This window comes from Zosterops lateralis, assembly GCF_965231275.1.
Source record: "Zosterops lateralis genome assembly, chromosome: 11".
In the NCBI taxonomy this organism is placed as follows: domain Eukaryota; kingdom Metazoa; phylum Chordata; class Aves; order Passeriformes; family Zosteropidae; genus Zosterops; species Zosterops lateralis.
The window spans coordinates 18,325,531-18,346,098 of NC_139771.1; the positions used below are offsets into that span (position 1 = coordinate 18,325,531).

Genomic DNA, 20,568 nt, shown 5'->3' on the forward strand with positions numbered 1-20,568 from the left:
GAGCACATTGGGTTTGTAAGTGTCTGCTAACATAGCATTCTGTTTGCCTAATTAAGTTTTCAGTAGGGGAAGCTATAGCTCTCACATTAATATAGGGAACTGAAAAAAAAAATCACATATAAACCAATGCTGAGCTTGATTTACCTTTATTGTGTAAGGATTTGCTACGGGCTCTTCAACAACTGCTAACTAATTTTCCATCAAAAAGCACAATTGCAGTACAAATTCCCACTCCAGCGCAAGCGATGGGGATGACAGACTCGCCCCAAATTATAAACCCTCCACGCAATCCCTACCAGCATTTCCAGGCCCTCTGGTTTGTCCTCATCACTTTTTCCCTTTGCTAGTCCACGTTCTGAACCTTGAGCTTATTCCCCCAGCCGTGCTGCTAAGCAGGAACGCTCTGGCTGGGGAGCATCAAGCGGAGGAAAATTACCATTAGCCAAAAAAAAAAAAATTAATCTTAAGAGGCTTAAAAGAAATCTCAGGGAATCAACTCCGATCTCCATGACAAATAATTAGCAAAATAAAGATAAAATACTGAAGCATCTCAGCTTTCCGCTACATTCCAAAGCGGCTTATTTTCTCCCTAAATTTTACTCTTGCTGCATTTAAAATGCTCGCTTGCAACTTCCAAAAAAAAAGAAGAGGGGGGGAGAAAAATAAAAAATCCAAAAAAGCAAACAAAGACAGAGTGTTTTGCCCAAAAAGACAAGATTTCTGCCTGGCCAGTCCCTGTACCCAGCCCTGCTCCAAGCAGGGCCCCCAACCCACGCCCCACGGGAACTGCTCATGGGGCGAGCGCTGCTGGAACAGGCCCATATTACAGCATTAAAATCATTTACAAAATGGTTAAAAATCAGAATGTTTTTCCTCCGTGAAAAATAACACACTTAATGCTTTTCATCTGGCACATAAAATTTACAATACCTCCCGGAACATTTTCTTTGGTTAAAATCAACACTATTGGTACTTTTTTTAGCCTACAAGCATATTACAGCCCCAGTTTTTTATGGGTTTTTTTTTTTTTTGGTTGTTGTTTTCACCCATTGTAATAAACTTTTCAGAACCAGAAAATGATCAACAATAAAAAGCATTCCCATGTCAAACAATTTTTAACTACTGCTTTTAAAACAATAATAAAAAAGGCGGAGTTGGGGATGGGAGGGAGTGAGGAAGGATTGCCTTCAAACCTGACTCGTACAGTAACTATCTCGCTGCAATTAATACAAAGCGAATTGTCTGCGCGGCCAAAACTTGAGCGCTCTCCCCAGGATTGTTTCCACGCCGCTTGCAGCAGGCAGCCGCAGCAGATGTTGGCTGTTAAAGGGCGCAGACGACACAGTTCATGACTCCTCGGAGGCGGCTGCGCCACATCTGCAGCCGATGAAGGCGAGCGCAGGAGAGAGCGGCAGACACAGCGAGGAGACGCGGCCCGGGCCAAGCCAAGCCAAGCCGAGCCGAGCCGAGCCAGCCCTTTTCCGTGCCGGGGCTAAAAATAGAGGAGGTGTTTTGTTCGCTCCGGGCCGGGCAGCGCCGCTGGAGCGGAGCATCATCCCGGGTTCGCGGGGAGCGGCAGGCGCTGCCTCCGAGCGCCGCTCCGCACGCCCGCTCCTCATTAACTGGGCGGCGATCCAAGTTCATCTGGGCCCCAGAGAAAGGCAGTGCTTGTGTTTAGACCGCACAATACTGACATAACATTAACAGATTTACATATGCAAAACTGTGAAGCAACAGGCATTCCCCCTCAATTGACCCACAGCTTGTAGTGGCTGCCGAGTTATTCCCTGCTTAGGCTCCGTAACCAAGTGGGCGTCATGCGACTACCATCTGGGTACCACTTATTTAAAGCTGGCAGTCTCTCTGTAATAGGCAAGCTGGCAATAAGCAGGAAGGGAATAAATTGCATCATTTAGTTAACATCCACTTGCTTTGCGGCTGTTAAAAACCCATGACTGAATAATAATTTGGTTATTTCTTTTGCCAGACAATGCTGTCAGCCAAAAAGCGGTACTACGCATGCTGCAAAAACGTCAGCTTGCAAAATTTCCACTTTAAAAATAAATTAAAAGAAATTTTGCGGTATAATGCGAGCTAAGAAGTTTTTCTAATGCTAGCAACTCCAAAGCGATCGGGCTCTAAAAATAAACATGCACTACTGTAGTCACCAGATTCTGCTTTTCCCTAAAATCTTCTTTGTTTTTACCAGCCACCCACCCCAATCCATTAAATTCGCCAAACATCACCAACCTGGCCCGTTAGAAGCAGAGGAACAGGGATTTGCTCACAGGAATGCTCATTAGATCCCAACACTTCTCCATTTCATTCTACCCACTGCCCTTCTCATCCTTTGCCTTATAATTCGTAGATTTTATCATTTCCTTCTGTCTGACAACTGCTTTCACACAAATCGGTATCAAAGAAAGTGGTTGAAACCGGAGACCACTGAAATACAGCTAGAACGTAGCCTTTGTTAAAAAAACAAAAAAGGAGGAAACAAAGAGCTTTTGAAGTAGGTTTCTCTTTGGGGCTCTTTAGTTTGCAGAAAATTAAGTTACCAATAGTAATCAATTTTTTTTTTTGTCCCAATTTGCTCGAAATACGGCCTATGCAAGCGTATCTCGACATCCATCTCTCCTCAGGACTAAAGGAAAAGCCCATGCTGAGTGCACTTTTACACTGCAGAGATAACAAGGCTTCATATTATACAGTGGGAAAAGTCAGAAGAAACGTTTCCATTGGGATTAACAGCGAGGACGAGCCCAGAGCACAGTCCACAGGCAAGAGCATCTCAGCATCCCCACCTCCCACAAAACCAGGCTCGCTCCTCCCTTGTTACATTTTGAAGGGGTATCAGAGACTCTGAAGTGCAGAAACAAGACAACCAACAGTAAGTGGAAAGCTGAGTTCATTAGGAACTCGTTTCCAGTGTCAGTGATGGAGAAGAGGACAGCAGAACAGAGCCAGGCTGACACACACCTCTCAGGTCCCTGTAGCAATGCCTCCAGCACCCACACTGGGTATGGCACAGAAACACCACACAGCTGGGCATGGAGACACCAAGGCAGATGGAAGACAACTGTCCTCTCCTTCCCATCATTACCTTGTCTCCATGCAGGGCTGGGACACAAGGGCAGAGCCCAACAGGTAGAGGTGCCAATGTCCACATCGTGCCATGCTGCTGATGGCAGGTACATCCAAGAGCACGTGTGGATTCAGTACAGGTGACCCCTTTGACAATCCAGAAACCAAACAGCACAGTCCTGGTGCAATAGGACCTTCAGTACTGACCCTCAAAATCCTTCCTGAGCTAACACACAGAGCAATTGTTCACTTAAAAAAAAAATTGGTTTCGAAAAGGAGTTTTTAACTGACTTCCACAGCACTGTGCAGCTCCTGCTGCTCTACCTGGGATGCTCAGCCAGCCTGAGGCAGGCAGGGAAACACAGGACTCAGGGCCACCCACAGGGTCCCACAAGGTGGGACCACCACTCTGGAATACAGCAGACCTAAGGGCCATTGTAACAGCTTGCAGGCTTTACAAACAGGAACGAAAGTAAGATGGAAGAAAAAGATTTTAGTTGGCACCAACCTGACAAGACAGTGTCCAATGAAGGGTGAGAGTGAAAAAGGGAACAGAAACCGAGGGCAGAGAGAAAAATCTGTCAGAGGAAGTGTGATGCCAGAAACTGTTCCAGGACCCCATGGCTGGATGCCAACTCAAAGCCTCCAAAAAAATAAGGCTACAGAGCCCCGAAAAGCTTCCCGATTAAAAAATCTGTGCAGGCTGAGGTTTGTCAAGTCATACTTGTGCTTGCTGTGCCTGCTCCACCGCTCTCACCCAGAGGTCTCAGCTTGGAATACTTCTCTGGAGAGGAGCAACAAGGCCTCCAGTAACTTTGGCAAGGAGAGACGTGCATCCCCTAAAGCATTTGTGTAACTCAGAGAGCGTTGGAAAAGCTCTGCAGTACTAAACCTCAGCATTGTTAATTGTATATACCATACCCAAGATCATCAACCCAGTAACATTGTCACCCATGTGGTACATTACTGTATGGTCAATCTCCCTAATTATTCTTGAGTTATTTTTTCCAGTAGATCTACAAAATTATCAGCATAAATCTCAAAACATTTACCAGTCAACAAACTCAGCACAACAGACATAAGCTTGGCCCTGACAAATAAAAAGACTAAGGAAAATGTATTTATTTGTAGCAAATGTCCTTTCCTATAACCATCAAATAGATTACAACTGCATTTCTTTTCTCGCACTGCACCCTGGGATCCAGGCGTTTAACTAGCACACACTACAGTGCTGGATTAATCATAAATAGAATATATTTTTAAGTGCATTAATTATGTAACAGATGCTTCCAGGATTCCAATGGAGGTAATTTTTAAAATCCCAGTGTACAGTTTTATGAATCTGTGCAGTTTCAAGGTTGTTTTTAATTTGCACTCAATACTACACTTATTTAAAACCAAGAGGTAATCAACCACTGCCTTATCTTTTTTTTTTTTTTCAGGCTTGAAGACATATCCTACACTGTTGCCGTCGGACACCCCAGTTGGTGACAGTGTTTCCTCCCATTTCTTTGCCATGATGATGGGTCTGAATAATGAGCTGTGTGAATGCAAGAATTCTTCATTTGCCTTCTATTAATTTCTCCTCCTCAGACTCATTTCTGCCATTCAGAAGTCTCAGTCTCCTCCTGCACATTCCCACTCATGTAGCAGATGTGATTCAGTGCACACAGCACACATGGAGGCCCTAACAGGGACAGTGGGGCACAGACAGGATGCTCAGGGTTTCCAAACAGCCCTTTATTTATTGATGGGGTACCATGAATGGTTGGGCTCAATGATCTTAGAGGTCTTTTCCAGCTTTTATGATCCTAACTCTATGAAGTAACTCTCATTGCTTGGAAAAATGAAATTAAATTGAGCTCACTTAGAAACAGAGTTCTGCCATACTAGAGAAAAATGGGGTTTACCTTACTTACCTTGGTAATAACAAAAATGGCATATCCAGCTCCTGGCTATGGCACTATGGTGACAGGGACAGGGGTGGGACGACAGAGATCTCAGCAGCCTTTGGATGGCTGCACTGGAGCAGCCTGGGGCACAAGCACCACAGCCTCCATGTGTTGGATGAGAAGTTTGCTTTCCTTTCCATCTTTGCGCATCTCACAACTCTTGGATCAAGTCACACATCTCACAGAGCTTAATCTCTGCATCTGTCTGCAACGCTTAATTTGTCATGACTTGGAGGGGCACTTTTCCAGGCATTCACTGCATGTGCAGCCTGGGAAGTGGCAGAGCCCATATCCTGATAACACTGGCTTGGACTCTCCCTGCAACAAACCCTCCCTCTGGTCCAGGAGGTGAGGGAAAAGCACAGGAGCATGTAGAGCAATTAGGGTTCCATTCAGCTGTGGTGTGAACACGTAACAATGAACAGTGAATAATCCTAATGCAAGGTGAGGGTTATTTAGGAGCATCCAGTAATTGCACATGCAACCTCAGCACATGGTGAAGAGAGGGGGTGAGGACAGGAAGGGTTCAGGACCACAGCTCTGCTCACCTGCACATCAGCCCTCCCCTGGGATAGCCACACCTCAGGTCGGGCACAAACCAAGCAGGAACAAAAGGTGGGTAACAAGAATTTTATTCCTACCAAGTATTTTATTCAGGCTGCTACTCCTTTCCAAAAATAAAGGTAATAATTAAAAGTGAGGGTTAACACTTTGCTGCCTCACTTCACAGACTGCACATTCCAATTCCTCAATAAGGCAATGCAAAAGCAGGCAGTGAACAGGCTGAAGTCAGCTGGAGGAGGCAGATGACTTTGTGCAACAACAGGGAGGCCCTGGGGCAGGCAGCTGGGTGCTGGGCTGGGTCTCACTTCCCTGGGCACACCACAGCCAGTCTCCACCAGTGCCCAAGGACTCCACTGACAGTGAAAGACATGGGTGTAGCCCTGGCCAGTGGCTACACTCCAGCCTCCCCCAAAATTACCCACTGGCTCTGCTGGGGCATGGAGAATGTTCACCTGCCCTCAGCACCAGACACTGGTGACACAGCAAGGCTTGGGGGCAGTCAGGGACACCCTGCAGTGCTGCTCTGTGGTGCCAACCCCTCCCGAAACACTCTGCTGATCCACCTGCATCGGAGCAGAGGGACAGCAAAGGAAGAGAAGCTCTCAGGGGCAAGAAGGTGCCTCCACATGGGGAGGGAGACCAACTCTGAGCACAGAGCAGGGTAGAGGGATCAGGTCCCTGCCAAAGTGCAGCACACCTTCGCCCCCATAATCCCCGTGACACGGGAATGCCGACACCATGCCAGGTTATCACAAGGTGATAAGACTCGTGGGCTGTACCTGCTTAGCATGGCTCAGGCAAGGCTCCCTCAGGGCTCCTCCACTCTCACTTCCTTTTAATGTGCACCTGCACCCATATCAAAAGCAGAATAGGCATAAATTGTATTCAAAGCTTTACTCAAAGCCCCACTGGAAGCCTGAGTTGATGCTGGTGCACACAACACCTGGGCTCACCAGCAGCCCTGCTGGTGACACTGCCTGTGGCTGTCCCTGCACTGGAGCCACCACAGCCACCCATGCTCCCCATGCCACACACCCAGCACAGCATCCAGTGAACACAGGGCAGGGGATAGACCCTTTCTGTGGTGAACCTGTTCCTGAGCTCTGGCCACCTCTTTCCTTATCAGCTCGGCTGTCTAACTCCACAGGCAGACAGCAGGCTGGGCACAGCTCTATCTGAGTTTTATGTGCAGCTGCATTTGCTTATCGCACAGATAAGTTATTATAAAAACAAGAATAAACAACAGCAGCCAGTAACCTGGGTATCTCAGTGCCCTCATCACAAATTCCTAGCCTCTGGACCAGCTCATCCACAGCTCACAGGGAAGAAGAAAACCCAAAGAACGATGCCAGGACATGCACAGTAAAAACTTCAGTATGTGGCACTAAGGGAGCAGCATCAAACTAAAAATTAAAGAAAAATCTCACACTTGGCAGGGTGGTCCCATCAGCAAGCACTACTGGGAGCATGCCCCAGGGCAGCTGGGCAAGGAAGGATCCTCTGCCCAGACTGAGAAGAGCACATCCAGACACAAAGCCTCTGGCAGAGGTCTCACATTACAGCAAACATAATCAAGTGGCCAAAAGGGCGGCCCTGACCCTTTTAGACCCTCCTCTGACCTCCAGAATCCAATGAGGATGTTCAACTGGCAGAAAACATTTATTTCCTGCTTAAGCTAGTTTTCTGCCAGTCCAGCTTCCTGTGCTGTCTCACCCTCTGGTCAGCTGAAGCTTCAATAGGAAGCACACCCAGGGACAAGCTGAGATACCTGAATCTACTTAGACTGCAAAGTGAACCAAGCCCTCACTCTACACAGCACCAAGAACACTAATAGTCAAACAGAAAGTAGCTTTCATCGGAGAAAAAACAAAGGAGGCAAAGACTTTCCAGGGAAACAATTCTCACTTGATGCATGACATGAAGTTGTGAGCGCACCTGAGTCACGGCACACGTGTGGACCATTGTGATGTGCTCACAGAGCAATGTGTCCTCCTCCTCAGTGTGCTGAGAGCATCCACCAGGCAGAGGTTGAAACATGCGGAGGTGATTCAACGCCGAGGAGCAGGAACACTAAGACATGCTGCTCTGAACACAGGGGCTGTACCTGACACCACTTTTATTCACTCAGGAAAGTTTTCTGCCCTGTATGACCTTCCCCTGCCAATTTAGCCAACTGTTAAGCAGAATCTCCATCCTACCCTGGATGGCTCACTACAATCTGACAAGTAGATAAAAGTACTTCCAATAAGGGAAGTTTTTTTTTTTTCTTTCAGACCTATGGGAAATATAAGTTGAAAACCTGAATATTACTTGTTACCTGACAAAGCATTGTACTTTCTTTGGGCTTATGGCATCAAGCAGGGAAAAAAAATAAAAACAAAACTCCCCAAAGAAATGGAAGGGGGAAAAAAAATCTTCCTACCAGAATGTAAATATTTGTGCTTAGCAAGAACGAAGTATTTCCATAAAACTTTCAACAAAGGATAACTGCAGGCCAAATTTTACCCATAGATACAGGCACATAACTCCAACTAAAGTTACTCAGAGCTGCCCAAGTTTCTGAAAGGCCAACTCAAGCAAACAGTGTTCATGTCCAGAAGGACTGTGAGCTCAGCAGCTGAGGCCACATTCCCAGCTCTTTTGAGTGAGGCAGACAAGATCTGCTTCAAATCAGCAAAGAACTTCAGAGATGAGTCAAACCTGCAGGATTTGCTGCAATACTCGCTGCAAAAGAGGATGTGAGAACTGGCAAGTACGCTGTGTTTACTCACTGTGCCATCTAATTCTGGAAACTCGAGCTGAGATTCAGCATTCGAGCACGACTCCAAGGGGTGGTGGGAAGATCCTGGCCCTGTTACAAAGCCACTCGTTGGGCTGAACTGGTGCTATCTGCTCAAACAGGGCCATGGGCTGACCCAGACAGAGGTTCTGCAGCTGGCAAGAGAAGCCTCCTCAGGGCAGAGGCTGCAGCACAAGCTGCCTCCAGCCCAGGGACGAGCCTCCGCAGGCACCGGCGCACACGAGGAACAGAGATGCTCTAAAAATCACGCACTGCTTCAGTTAATGACACAGATTTACTCTGGGTGTTAGCCTGTTTTGCTAAAAAAAGCCAACCAGATTTTTTTTTCTTTTTTCCTGGTGCAAACTGTCCTTTATAGAGACTATTAATATCCCTCTTCCTTCAGTTTAAGCTCTACTTCTCTTCCTTGTTCTCCCACTGACTTAAAAGATAAGTTGCAAAACGAGATCTAATTTATCTCTATCTTTTTGTCCTCATCCCTTCCCTCCTGTTACTGCCTGGACAGACACATTGTTCTGTAGGGAATCACTGCATGGAGCACAGAGTATATATTTGCTGCAATACTCACATTTTTAGGCAGAAAATGAAATATTTTACCTAGTTTGTACTAAACAAAACCCCTTTGGTTCTGGCCTCATGTAAATAATTCTGCACAAAGTAATAACTTAGATAAAAAGCCTTATATAAGCAGCCACCTCAAACAGCTGCAAATATTCCTCACTATAAGACACCAGTGAAGACAACAGCAGTGGATGGTGGCTGCCAGGAGGTTATGCTGAAACAAATGCATTCTTATTTTTCCCTTTAAATTACAAAAGATTATCATTTTACTCAGCAATGCCCCTTATTAAATTGAAACTCTCCACATCAGAATTAAATACATCCTATCTACTCAAAATGAAGTGTGTTATTTATCAGTAATATTTAATGACAAAAACCTGATAACTTTCTCCGATTATACCACTGATTTCCTCCAGTCATGCATCATTGGCTCTGCTGGTCATTAGCATTATCACAGTGCATAAACTCTGGCTTAGGCAGCAAGTTTGATAACAGAGCCAGACACCTATAGCTACCATTTTTCAGTTTGTTCAGATTTACTAGTTTACCTCTCTATGAGCGTGCCTCTATCTAATGGCATCGATTAAAATCCCTAAAAATCCTAGACAGTAAATTTCTATTTCCATGCAGCATGCTTCTGCACTCAGAATTCCTCAGTAAATATAAAGCACTTGCTGAAAAATCAGATTTCCCCTTCAACTGGCTGAGGACCCTTTTCCTGAAAGACTATACTCCAGCCAATCTGAAAAATAAATAGGAAATAATATTTAGCCTTCTCTGACTGTTTAATGCCAGGAATACGCTGGATAGGCTTAAGATATTTTAGTTTAATTCACAGGCAATGTTCCATTTTAACTTTTAGGAAATAGTATTTTTGAATGCTGCAGATACCGCTTTTATAGAAATGTAGGGAAAAAAATCAGAACAGATATACATGGTACAAAATCAGCTAAAATATACCAAGAGGGGTTTCTCCCATTCTCAGTTAAATCCTGTAAATAAAATGACAGAATAGAAAGGTTTCCTGAGCAAGACCATCATTTCTCACACTACTGCCCTTCAGAAAACTCCAATGGGTTAAGCCAGAGAAAAACTTTAAAATACTTGCACAAACAAAAATTTTGCTGCATACTTCTGACATTCCTCTTTCAAAGCATTTTAGGTATCAAGTAATTTATCACTGAAAAATACATTTTCTCTTTTCCAAACCTACAACTCAGGAGCTTTAAAAACTTTAATATACATTATCTGAACACACATGCACAGTCATATCATTAAAAACTAACAAAAACAATTTATTATGAGCTATTTCAGAGCCACCTTCTCCCAGTACTCATTTAATTCTATGAGAGCAGGATAGGGCCCCTGACAACTTTCTGATTAAAATTAATAACTAAAGCTGTTTAAAGATTATTTCTATTGCAAAACTTACTGAAAAAAATCTCTCTTCTAAAGCTGCTGATGCAGGTACAGGCCAGGATGTTCTGCACAAACATCCAGAGAGATTCTTGTGTGTTACACACATAAATATTCTAAGAATTTATTAACTAGCCAATCTGATTTTCTTTAAACTTTCTTTTATTTTTTTTTTAACTCAGTCCATCCAAGGAAGTTTCCATGATTTCAAGAGGGGTATTTAGGGCCTAGGCCACATAACTGAAGCTAAATCTGCCTGTCTTATGGAAATACAACTATTTATGAAATTCACCCGAGGGGGAGGAATAATTTACAGTACACTGATCAACAGAGTTTGCATGGTACTGTCTGAAGGGGCCCTGCTTGAGAAGGAGAGCTGTTATGAAAGCAGAAAGTATCAATACTAACACAATTGGTGCCACTGGGTTATGCTATTTGCCAGGCAGAATCCATCTCTCGCACAGAAAATTTCAGTTTGGGTGTAGTTTCAGTATCACTAACTGCAGTATTAGAAGTTGGGACCATTATACAAGAAACAGCAGCGATTTGATGAGGTTAATGCCAAATTCTGTGATTTGCTGAGGCAAAAAAACAGATCGAACCCGGGCAGTGAGCTTGGGAGCAGGGGATGCAGAAAGGCTAACACAGCCCCCTGCTCCTCTCATCCAGGGGCTTCAATCTCATCCTTCAAACATGGAACAGTGAAAAAAACTGTGACCATTCTCCTCTGCCTGACTGCTGCTCTACCCTGCACGTGCATCATCCCCAAATCACACTTTTGACCTGACTGAGCATCCTCCAACATCAAAACCCTGGCCAGGCACATCCTCCTCTGGACTGCCAGCCCTTTTCAGCCAAACCTAGCTTCAATGTGCTCCAAATCCAAGGTCTGGAGCCACTCCATGATGCCCCACAGCCCCCTGCACTGCACTGCTTTTAAAGGGATTTCTGCCACAAGAGGAAAAGGAGGATTTACAAGACTGATTTTAATGGAATTTTTCTTTCCAGTGCAAGTATAAAAACGTGGGAACTGGGCTGGACGAGCTGCCTGAGCAGCTAACAGAGATTTGTCATGAGGTTCATGGAAGACAGAGTTCATGACTCACTGTCAGTGAGCTCACTATTACAACATAAAAACCATTATTAAAAATAAAAATGCAAGCACCAAAAGGAACACTTCAAGAAGGTTTTAACTTCTTAATCCCAAAGAGAACATCCTTGAAATGAAGCTCGCAGCAGGCCCACCAGACAAAATCCATAAAAGACAACCTTGTTATCAAAAATCTATGGGAACAGCACATTTTAGTTGAAAACTCCCCTCCCTATGTCTGCTTCCTTGGTATTCCCAAGTTTCTTAGGAAGAGGTGTCTCACTCACGCTCGTCTCCCAGCTTTCCAGCAGCAGAAAAACATACACTTCACATTTACTGTGCGACACCAGGAAGATGCTTCTTAAAACTGACATGAGTTCCTAAAGAAATATCAGTTAATTACTTAATCCTCCTTAATGGAATGATCAACATCCTTTCAGCAAACAAGCCTGTGATGATTTAACGTTTTACTGCACTGGGAGAATTAACCCCACTCCTCTCCCGTCTGCTGTGGCCGCTCGTTTCTTTAGAATCAGTTCCATTTTTCACTTCTGCAGAGCAGCCCCTGCACCCAGGCAAGAAAAAACATCAATAGACAAAATCTGCCTCAGTGTTATTCTGCCAAGGCCTGACCTCCAGACTGACAGAAAGGCAGGTGGCCCAGGCACCCAGGAAATCAAGGTACAAGGCAGCACAGAGCAACAAGCCCCAGCGTGAGCCTGGAACAACTTCATCAGCATCCCAAGAACACCACTTCAAAAGGAACCGGGGAGGGATGTTTGAATCCCAGCTCAGACAGCTCCTGAATCCCTGAGAACCCCCGGCCATCGTTCTGGCAAGAACAAAAGTCATTTCAGGGCTCCACTGCTCGCTGCAACCAGACCCAGGCTCAGACAGAATTCTGCAGGCAAGTGCTGTGCAGGAAAGGGAATTCAGCATCGATTATTGTGATCAGATGTTCAGCGGCTGCTCTGAACACTCCAGCAATCCTCCCCTCACCATTTTATCTTCCTTTATCACAAGCTTTTTAATAGAGACATGACATTCTGCTTACTGCTGGGCTCTCTCTATTTATCTCTCTCTTAACAACACTTTGGCATCATCGGCTCCGCTATCTAAATCAGCAATAGTGCATGTCCGGTCACATAAAACCGGAGAGGGCTTCCCGAGATGCCTCGGGAACTCTGACTACTCTGCTTTACTGATGTGTTAATATGCCCCATCCACTAATTAATGAACAAACAGCTTAGCCAGGGAGCTGGGGGAGGGACACCAACACGAAGGGCTGCGGAGAGCCCAAGGAAAGACACTTGACCCTAATTGTTAGCAACAAGATGACAAGACTGATCGGGAAGTACAGCTAAAACTCAGATCCAACATGAAAGGAAATGTCTGGCGAAGAGGGGAAAACTAACGATGCCATTGGAGGCTGCAGCCAACCTGCCACACTGTGCCACCTTCTGTCGGGCTGTCAGCGCTCAGTGCCCAGCACCTGGCCCAGGCTCCTCAGCACCACGCTCCCATCACATCCCTCTCTCCATGCCCAAATCCTCATCCTCCTCCTGCGACCCTGCAGCTCCAGGGTGTACACTCCAGCCAGAAAAAATTAGGAGTTTGCTCCAACTCATGACGGGGTGATGAGAAAGCGCAGCTCGCGCTGCACCTTCCCAGCAAAACCACCTGCAGGATTCCAGCCAGTGGGTTTTAAGTAGGGTCAAAGTTTGGCTGAAGTTTCAGACAGACAGTTTTACACCTGGGGCAAAACATTTTTCATCTTAAAAACAGCCTGGACCACGTAGCACAACAGATATGTCTGCAGGTGCACCAATAAGAGGGAGCTGTGCCCCGTGTGCGCTTTGGGAAAAACTTCTATATAGAGTTCAAACCCTTGGAAAAAAGGTTTTAAGCTCTTTCTACCTGAAAAATCTATTCAACTGAGAGTCAAAGTGCAGGAAACACTGCAGTACCGTGCTCTGGGACACACACCCAAGAGAAAGTTGACTCACAGGTGGCACATCCAGCGCAGACACACCGCGAACGCTGCGGAGCCCCACTTTTCAGCACCAGTTTTTTAATTCCAGTGCCCAGTTTTTTAATTTAGTGTCTCTGAATTAAACTAACTTAGTGAGGAAACAGCTTCTCCTAATAAAAACACACCAGTGACAAGCACTGTACAGACAACACCATTAGCAGTAAACAATACACAAGAGAATCATCCGAAAAAAACATTCTGGGTATTTATTTGCGTTGCTTCCCGAGACCATTGCAACTGAATGGGAAACTGGAAGGGAAGAAAGCCCACAATTAGTTTCAGAATAGCACCCCCAGAAACACTGCAGCCTATCAGATCTGTGTAAATATTTTACGATATGGGCTCCATTTCAGTAGATCTGTCAAGATATTTACAGGGCTTGACAGTATTTCTGCCTTTAATTAAATTTTCACACACATACTTTAATGTAATTTAAATAGATTATTAGTTGTCAGAATATAGTATAAATTTTGTTTACGATTTAGTTACTTTAAGTACTCACATTGAAGAAACTCATTTAACCCCCTGACTGAGGAGCATTAAGTGTTGAGATGAGACTTCTAAAGAGCTTCTACTGCCCTTTGCACTCTTGCAATAATCTTAAATTACTACAACTTAATTGCAATTTCAAGGCACTAAAATGGAGATGTTTTAAAAACAGCACCAGGAGGGTCAATGAGAGGAGAAAAATTATTTAGTCCTCCTCAGGTACCAGATGCCTCTTGGGGAGAAACTGATTTTGCCCATTCTCTTCTCTTTGCCCATTTTCCATAGAATCCCGTCTTCATTTGCAGAATGACACGGAACAAAAAGTCATCAAGATTATTCTGGAAACTTGCCACATCCAAACAGCCATTAGACATAAGCCTGCTCACTTGCATGCATGGAAGAGACCCGTGCCAGGAGAACAGAAAGACAAAACCCTAGAGCACATTTGCAGAGAAGGCTGCATGCGAACAGAGCCAGCAGCTTCTCTGACTTGGGAGCTCCAGTGCTGGAGTAAGGAAAAAGAGCACGTGCTAAACCACTCCAGAAATCCCAACCAACAAATATCTGATCTCCCTAAAACAGTACAACCGATTCCTCTACAGCACAAAACATATCTTTTTAAAGTAAAACACTACAGAGATCCCACAATTAGGTTTCTCCTCTAACGACTGCACGATTTATTCCATGCTGGTTTTTTTTATTTTTCCCCCCTCCTCTCTCTACACTGGCATCACCTTGTTACCTGCAGGAGCTGCAAATTCCCAGCCCAGCGAGCTGCGGGAATCGAACTGAGCAGCGAGCGCGGGCCGCGAGCGGCACTTCTGCCAGCGCAAAAAAACCAACCACCTCTAGCAACAACCACGAGATCTTCTCCTCTTCTTCTTGCAGCGAGACATTTCACAAGGATCTGGCCAACAGAAAAACAATCAGACTCACGATTTGAGCACCGCTGTGCCTCAGCACGGCCGGCGCTGACGCACGTCCTCGGTGGCGCGACGTTAAGGGCTCCCAGCCTGGCCATACCTTTGGAAGCGCTGGAATAAAGTTTGCTGCTTGCCAGGACCTCTAAGAACGGTCTCAGAGACGCTGCTGATCTCTAGTGCACAGCGTCTCTAAATTCCACCTAGCAAATGCTTCCTGGCTTCTCCTGCATGTCACATCTCTGCTGAAGCGCTCGCCGGGTGTGAAAACACGCTACTATACGTGGAGGGAGGGGGAGAAAAAAGTTTCAATGATACGAGTTAGTGGCACAGACCAAAAGCCAAAGGCAGCAACATCAGCTGAAGCCCCAGTTGATGCCAGCACACTCTGGATCAGGCCCAGGGCAGCCGACTGCACCCCAAGCTCACCCCTGGGGACACAGGGACCATGCCATGCCTATGGGACATGTTCAGAGCAGGGTGTTACTGTGTCCCCACACTGCTGACCACCCCCTGGGCTTCCCCTCCAGCCACCAGCCCCTTCCCACCTGCTTCCCCAGCAGAGGCTCGCCAGGAAAAGCTCTGGAAAGCAACCTGACAGCAAGGCTCATCTGAAGAATAATTAAAACGTGCTTTTAATTCAGCTTACATACGGACAGCAAACAAAACCCTCGTGCACCCAAGCCCTGCAGGGCCTGATCCCTCTCCCCTCACAGTGGGAACCCCTGGGAAAGCTCCCTCCCAGACACCCTGTCCCTGCACACACGATGCTGGATGTGCTGGGAAGGGCAGGAGAGGCCTGAACAAACGCTGCACCTCCAAAAGACACCCAGCTACCTGCAAAAACCCCACCAAGCCTTCTTCAGCCCTGGCTCAGCTGCATAAAAATATTTCAGCTCGGTGCCTTGAAGTTGCAATTAAATTGTAGTAATTTAAGATTATCACAAGAGCAAAGGGCAGCAGCAGCTCTTCAGCAGACTCCTCTCACCACTTAATGCTCCTCAGTCGTGGGGTTAAATGAGCTTCTTTAGTATAAGTACCTTAAAGCAAGTGAATCGTAAACAAAATTTATACTATTTTCTGACAGCATATAATCTATTTAAATTTATTAAAGCTTCTCGGAGAAAATTTAAGATGACAGAGGTATCATTATGCCCCATAAATAACAGGACAGCCTTGCCGAAATAACTGTATTTTAAATACACATCCTACATAGGTGTGTGCATATGTTATTTCATTTGATACACAAATGCATGCTCAACAGATATTTCACAAAAGGAATTGTGTTACCCAGCTCAATCTCTCAATCTAAATGACCACAAGAGGTACGAATACTAAACACTAGACACATTCCATATATTTGCCTTTTTACTACCAGCCTTTTTCCTAATTTTTACAGTGCTATGAAACAGGAGTACTTCAGGACCTACAAACATTTACAGTATATCACTTCAAGGATGATAATGCAAATTTTAGCTCCGAAAAAAGGTGATCCACTCCATGAGAAACACACACTGCAGCGTCTGCTACACGCTAATGTCCGAGGCACAATTCCCTGCTCAACTTCCCCGCTCCTTCTCCCACCAGAGCAAAACCCAGCTGTGTTACAGTTACTGGTGGAACTGATTTAAGCAGAAAATGTTTATAGATGTTAAAAAAAATTACACATTACGCAGAACGGCTTAATAGCATACATGTGCATGTTTAATGCACATACTTTTTATTGTCTAATTAAAATATATGCCATAAAAAATCTACAGGCTTTAGAGTAAGTTGTGCAGGACAGTTATGAAATCTTACCTTACAGAAAGTATAAAGTACTTATTGTGAGATCTGCGCTGCTCATTAAAAAAATGCTTATGCAAAAAGATTTGAAATTTCTTAATTCTTCAGCACAGATGTGCACTTGGTCTGCCTCCTGATTAATATATATTAGGGTAACATCCTCTTACTAGGATTTTTTTAATAGATTTTTCCCTTGTTTTAGAATACTTGGAAGAAATAAAATGGACACATTTCTAAAGTTTACAATCAAGTGTTTGAATACAAACATGAAACTGTCACACAGCAAAACTAGCCTCACTCCCCTGGTTCATTTCAATTAGTACCTAAATCCTAACTGTTTACTGAAGTAAAATCAAGTGTCTATTAATACTCTTTACTGTATTTCCACTGAAAAACTACACAGTAACAGTCTCTCTGATACAGCCATGAAGACACATTACACACAGTCTTGTAAAAATCCCGGGGTATCAAAACCAAGGTCCATCCTGACTGCTTGGCAACATGTTTGAAGGAAAGATATTACAAGTTTTCCAAACTCTAGGAATACAGTCATCCAACATACAGTGCTTAATCACAGCCAAACTCCTCTATAATACACCAACACAGAACTTACACACAGAGAGAGAAAAAAAAAAAACAAATCCACATTTCCTTACAATTCAGCGATCCAGAAATAAAAGCTGAATTCCACAGAACTTTTACATTTTCCTGCATTGCACTACTGTAACGCTTTCTTCTCTGCAGCTCTAGACAGCGTAAACAAAATCAAATCCTAAGTCCCTCTGAAAGTGTAAAAATGCACTTCAAACCATCATCACTTAAAAAAAAAACCCAAACCCCAAACCTTAGCCCATGCACAAAAAACTAACTTTGCAATCAAAATCGTAAGCAACAGAAAGCCTTGTTTGAAATAGTAGTTATTTTTCTCAGAGTTATCCTTTGGTTTCACAACAAAGATCAGCATTTGTAATGGTCCATTTCTGCATAAGTGAACATATAGCCTTGCTGCCTGATCGAATAGTCCAGAGCTTTCAGTGAGGCAGCTCCTGACAACAGCCCAGCAGCAGCTTTGTTTGATCTCTCCTGCCTTCCTTAATCTGGGTTGTCAAGGTTCACTTGTTGGAGGCTGTTTACTTTACTTTTTCCAGAAAAAAAAAAAAAAAAAAAAAAAAAGAAAAAAAGTGATTTTTTTTTTCCTGTCTCTCATACAATGACTAATCCAAAGACTAAGGGGGAAGAATGCTGCCAATGCGAGATGTTAAAGCTACAATACCTTTTTTTGCAATGAGATTTTAGCCGACACCTTTTGAATGGTAACTAGTGGAGAGCTTCCTCCCCCAGTGCCCTGGTCCATTCAATATGGTTGGGGAGATAGTTCAAACAAAATGTGCAGGGGAAAAGCTTCAGAGGAGAAAAGTTGAAAGGAGCAGCCCCGATTTCCCTGTCTTCCCCCAAATGTGGTTGCCGAGGTGCACGGTACCTCCTTGCCCACACTCACTGCCCTGGGAACTTGAGTTATTTCAGGCTCTCTCAAACTTACAAAATGTAAGAGCTTCTCAGCAGCAAGAGAAACTGTAAAAATAATGCTAAACCGAGCAAAACGCCTGTTTTCCAAAATATTAAAGCGAGCCACGGATTAACAGCACGGGCAAAAAAAAGTTTCTTCGATGACACGCTTGCAACTTTGTCTAACGAAGCAGCTGTCACTTGTGACACCAAATCAGGTAAAAAATCCAACTTTAGAAAAACTGTATGGAAAAGAAACACAGTTTAGAGAACTGTTTTAATATTTAGAACCGTCCAGCAGCCCAGAAATCAGCGGGCTGTGCGGTGCAGACGACACATCCATTACTCACTCCGAGACCAGTTACTAAAAATGAAACCTTAAACTTCTGAGCACAGAAGTTGGGCTCCTCCAGCCTCTCCAGAGAAGCGGCTGAGAGAGAGAGAGAGAGGGAGAGAGAGAGAATGAGAGCGCTCGCAAGCGGCGGATGCCTCGGGCAGGGACGGGAAGGGCTGAGCGCTGCAGCCGCTGCCAGGCTCGGGGGCAACCGGAGGGGAAAGGATGGGGGAAAAAAAGGGGGAAAAAAAAAAAAATCTCGCTCGGTTTGGATCACTCAAAGCGAAAAAAAGCACGCAATTAAAATCATTACAGCGAAGTGGCGGCAGAAGGCTCGCTGGGAGCGCGGCGATGCTCTCCTGCTCCCCGGGCATGAAGAGTTGCCGGGCGGTGCGGAGGGGGCTGCGCTGCGCCCCGCGGAGCTCTGCTCTCCCCGCGCAGCTGCCCGCGCTCCGCTCGCTGGGCTGCTTTGGGGTTTGTTTTCTTTTCTTTTTCCTTTTTTCTTTTTTTGGTTTTTTTTTTTTTTTTTTTTTTTTTTTTCAGGAAAGAAAGAAACGCACAACGCGGCGGGGCGGGGGTGGGGAGGAGAGAGGCGCGCACCCCTGCGCTGCCCGGGGGACGCGTCCGCGCAGCGCTGCGCGGCTCGGCAGGTGCGCGGGGCGGCCCTACTTACCGGGCAGCGGCGGCGGCTCCCTCCCCTCCGTCCCGAGGCTCCGCACCGCGGGGCTGCGCGGGAGGGGGACGTGCGCGCACACACGCCAGTCAAGGATGCGCGCGCTCCGCACCCGCGCAGGCAGAAGTTGCGCCGGGCTGAGCTGGGGAGGCGCGGGGTGTTTAATCAAACACTTCGTTTCAAAAAAAAAAAAAAAAAAAAAAAAAGGAATGGGGAGGGGGGGGATGGGCGCAACGCGTCCCAGGGACCCGCGGTGGGGGCGGATGCGCGGCGCGGGGCTGCGCGCCTGCGGAAGGGGCTGCGCGGGCGTGAAGCCGCAACAGGTGCCCGGGGAAGGGGGACGGGCAGGCGGGCGCTGCGCGGGGGGGGCGCGGCCCCACCGCAACTTCTTGCCCCGAGTGCCGAAGTTGGGGCGTGCGCGCCCCTTGCGCGGCGGCGCGGAGAGACCCGGCGGAAAACACGCGGAAAGCACGAGCGGGGACGGGATGATGGGACGGGAGGGGGGCGGGACGCGGCGCATCCCACCGCGGCGGGGAGTGCGCGCAGCGCGGCGCGGGGCGGGGGGGAAGTTTCCAAAGTGGGCGGGGAGGGGGCGCGGGTGGCCCCGCGGGCCCGGGGAGGGGGCTCCGCACCCGCGCATCGCCGCCCCGCATCCCCCCCCACCCCCCGGTACCGCGGGCGGGGAGGGGCGGCCGAGCACGTGGGGCCGGCGGGGGGAAAAGTGCAACAGCCCCCGGAGGAGCGAGCGGGGAAAGTGTCGGGGGGCGCCGGACTCACCCGCAGCACTCGGCCCTGCCGCTGCCCAGCTCGGCGCGGGCGGGGAGCGGCGCGGGGCTGCCTCCGTCCCGTCCCTCCCTCCCGTCCCTCCGGCACGCCGAGCCCGGGCGGCGCGGCGGCGGCGTGCTCCGCCGCTCGGTAAATAACAATAGAGCCCTCCGCCCGGCGCCGCGCCCGCGGGCCCCGCACGCCGCCCTGCCGCGCCCCCGCCCCGCGCCGCCCCGCGCCCCCTCCCCGCCCCGCGCAGCCCCGCACGGGCGGGCCGGGGGCGGCCCGCGACACCCCCGCGGAGGGAGATGTTGTTATTTTTTGCTGTTGTCAGTCTCTGACGTCACATCCACCTGCTGGGTAAACAAGGCTGGGCGCAAGGGAAAAATAATAATAAAAAATAAAATAAAATTATAGAAGCGGGAAGGGGGGGGGGTGAAGCGCGTAAAGGGGTGAAGGGCGAAGAACACCGCGGGCGCGGAGCTGCGCGGAGGACGGGCGGGGGGGCGGGGGGGGCCGGGCCGGGGGAGGCGGGGCGGCCCCACGGGGAAGCGAAAGTGGCGGCGGAGCGGGGCGCGCATCCCTGCGCATCCCTGC

At 47.0% G+C, this 20,568-nt stretch overlaps 1 protein-coding gene across 4 annotated transcripts in view; it reads right to left on the minus strand.

Moving 5' to 3' along the window:
• The window catches only part of FOXP1 (forkhead box P1), a 390,583-nt gene extending 370,528 nt beyond the window's left edge, over window positions 1–20,055 (minus strand). For all 4 annotated transcript variants that reach the window (XM_083869352.1, XM_083869351.1, XM_083869342.1 and 1 more), the window contains exon 1: window positions 19,984–20,055. The gene's annotated coding sequence lies outside the window, so the exon portion shown is untranslated. The remainder of the gene's footprint in view (window positions 1–19,983) is intronic.
• Window positions 20,056–20,568: the final 513 nt, after the last annotated feature.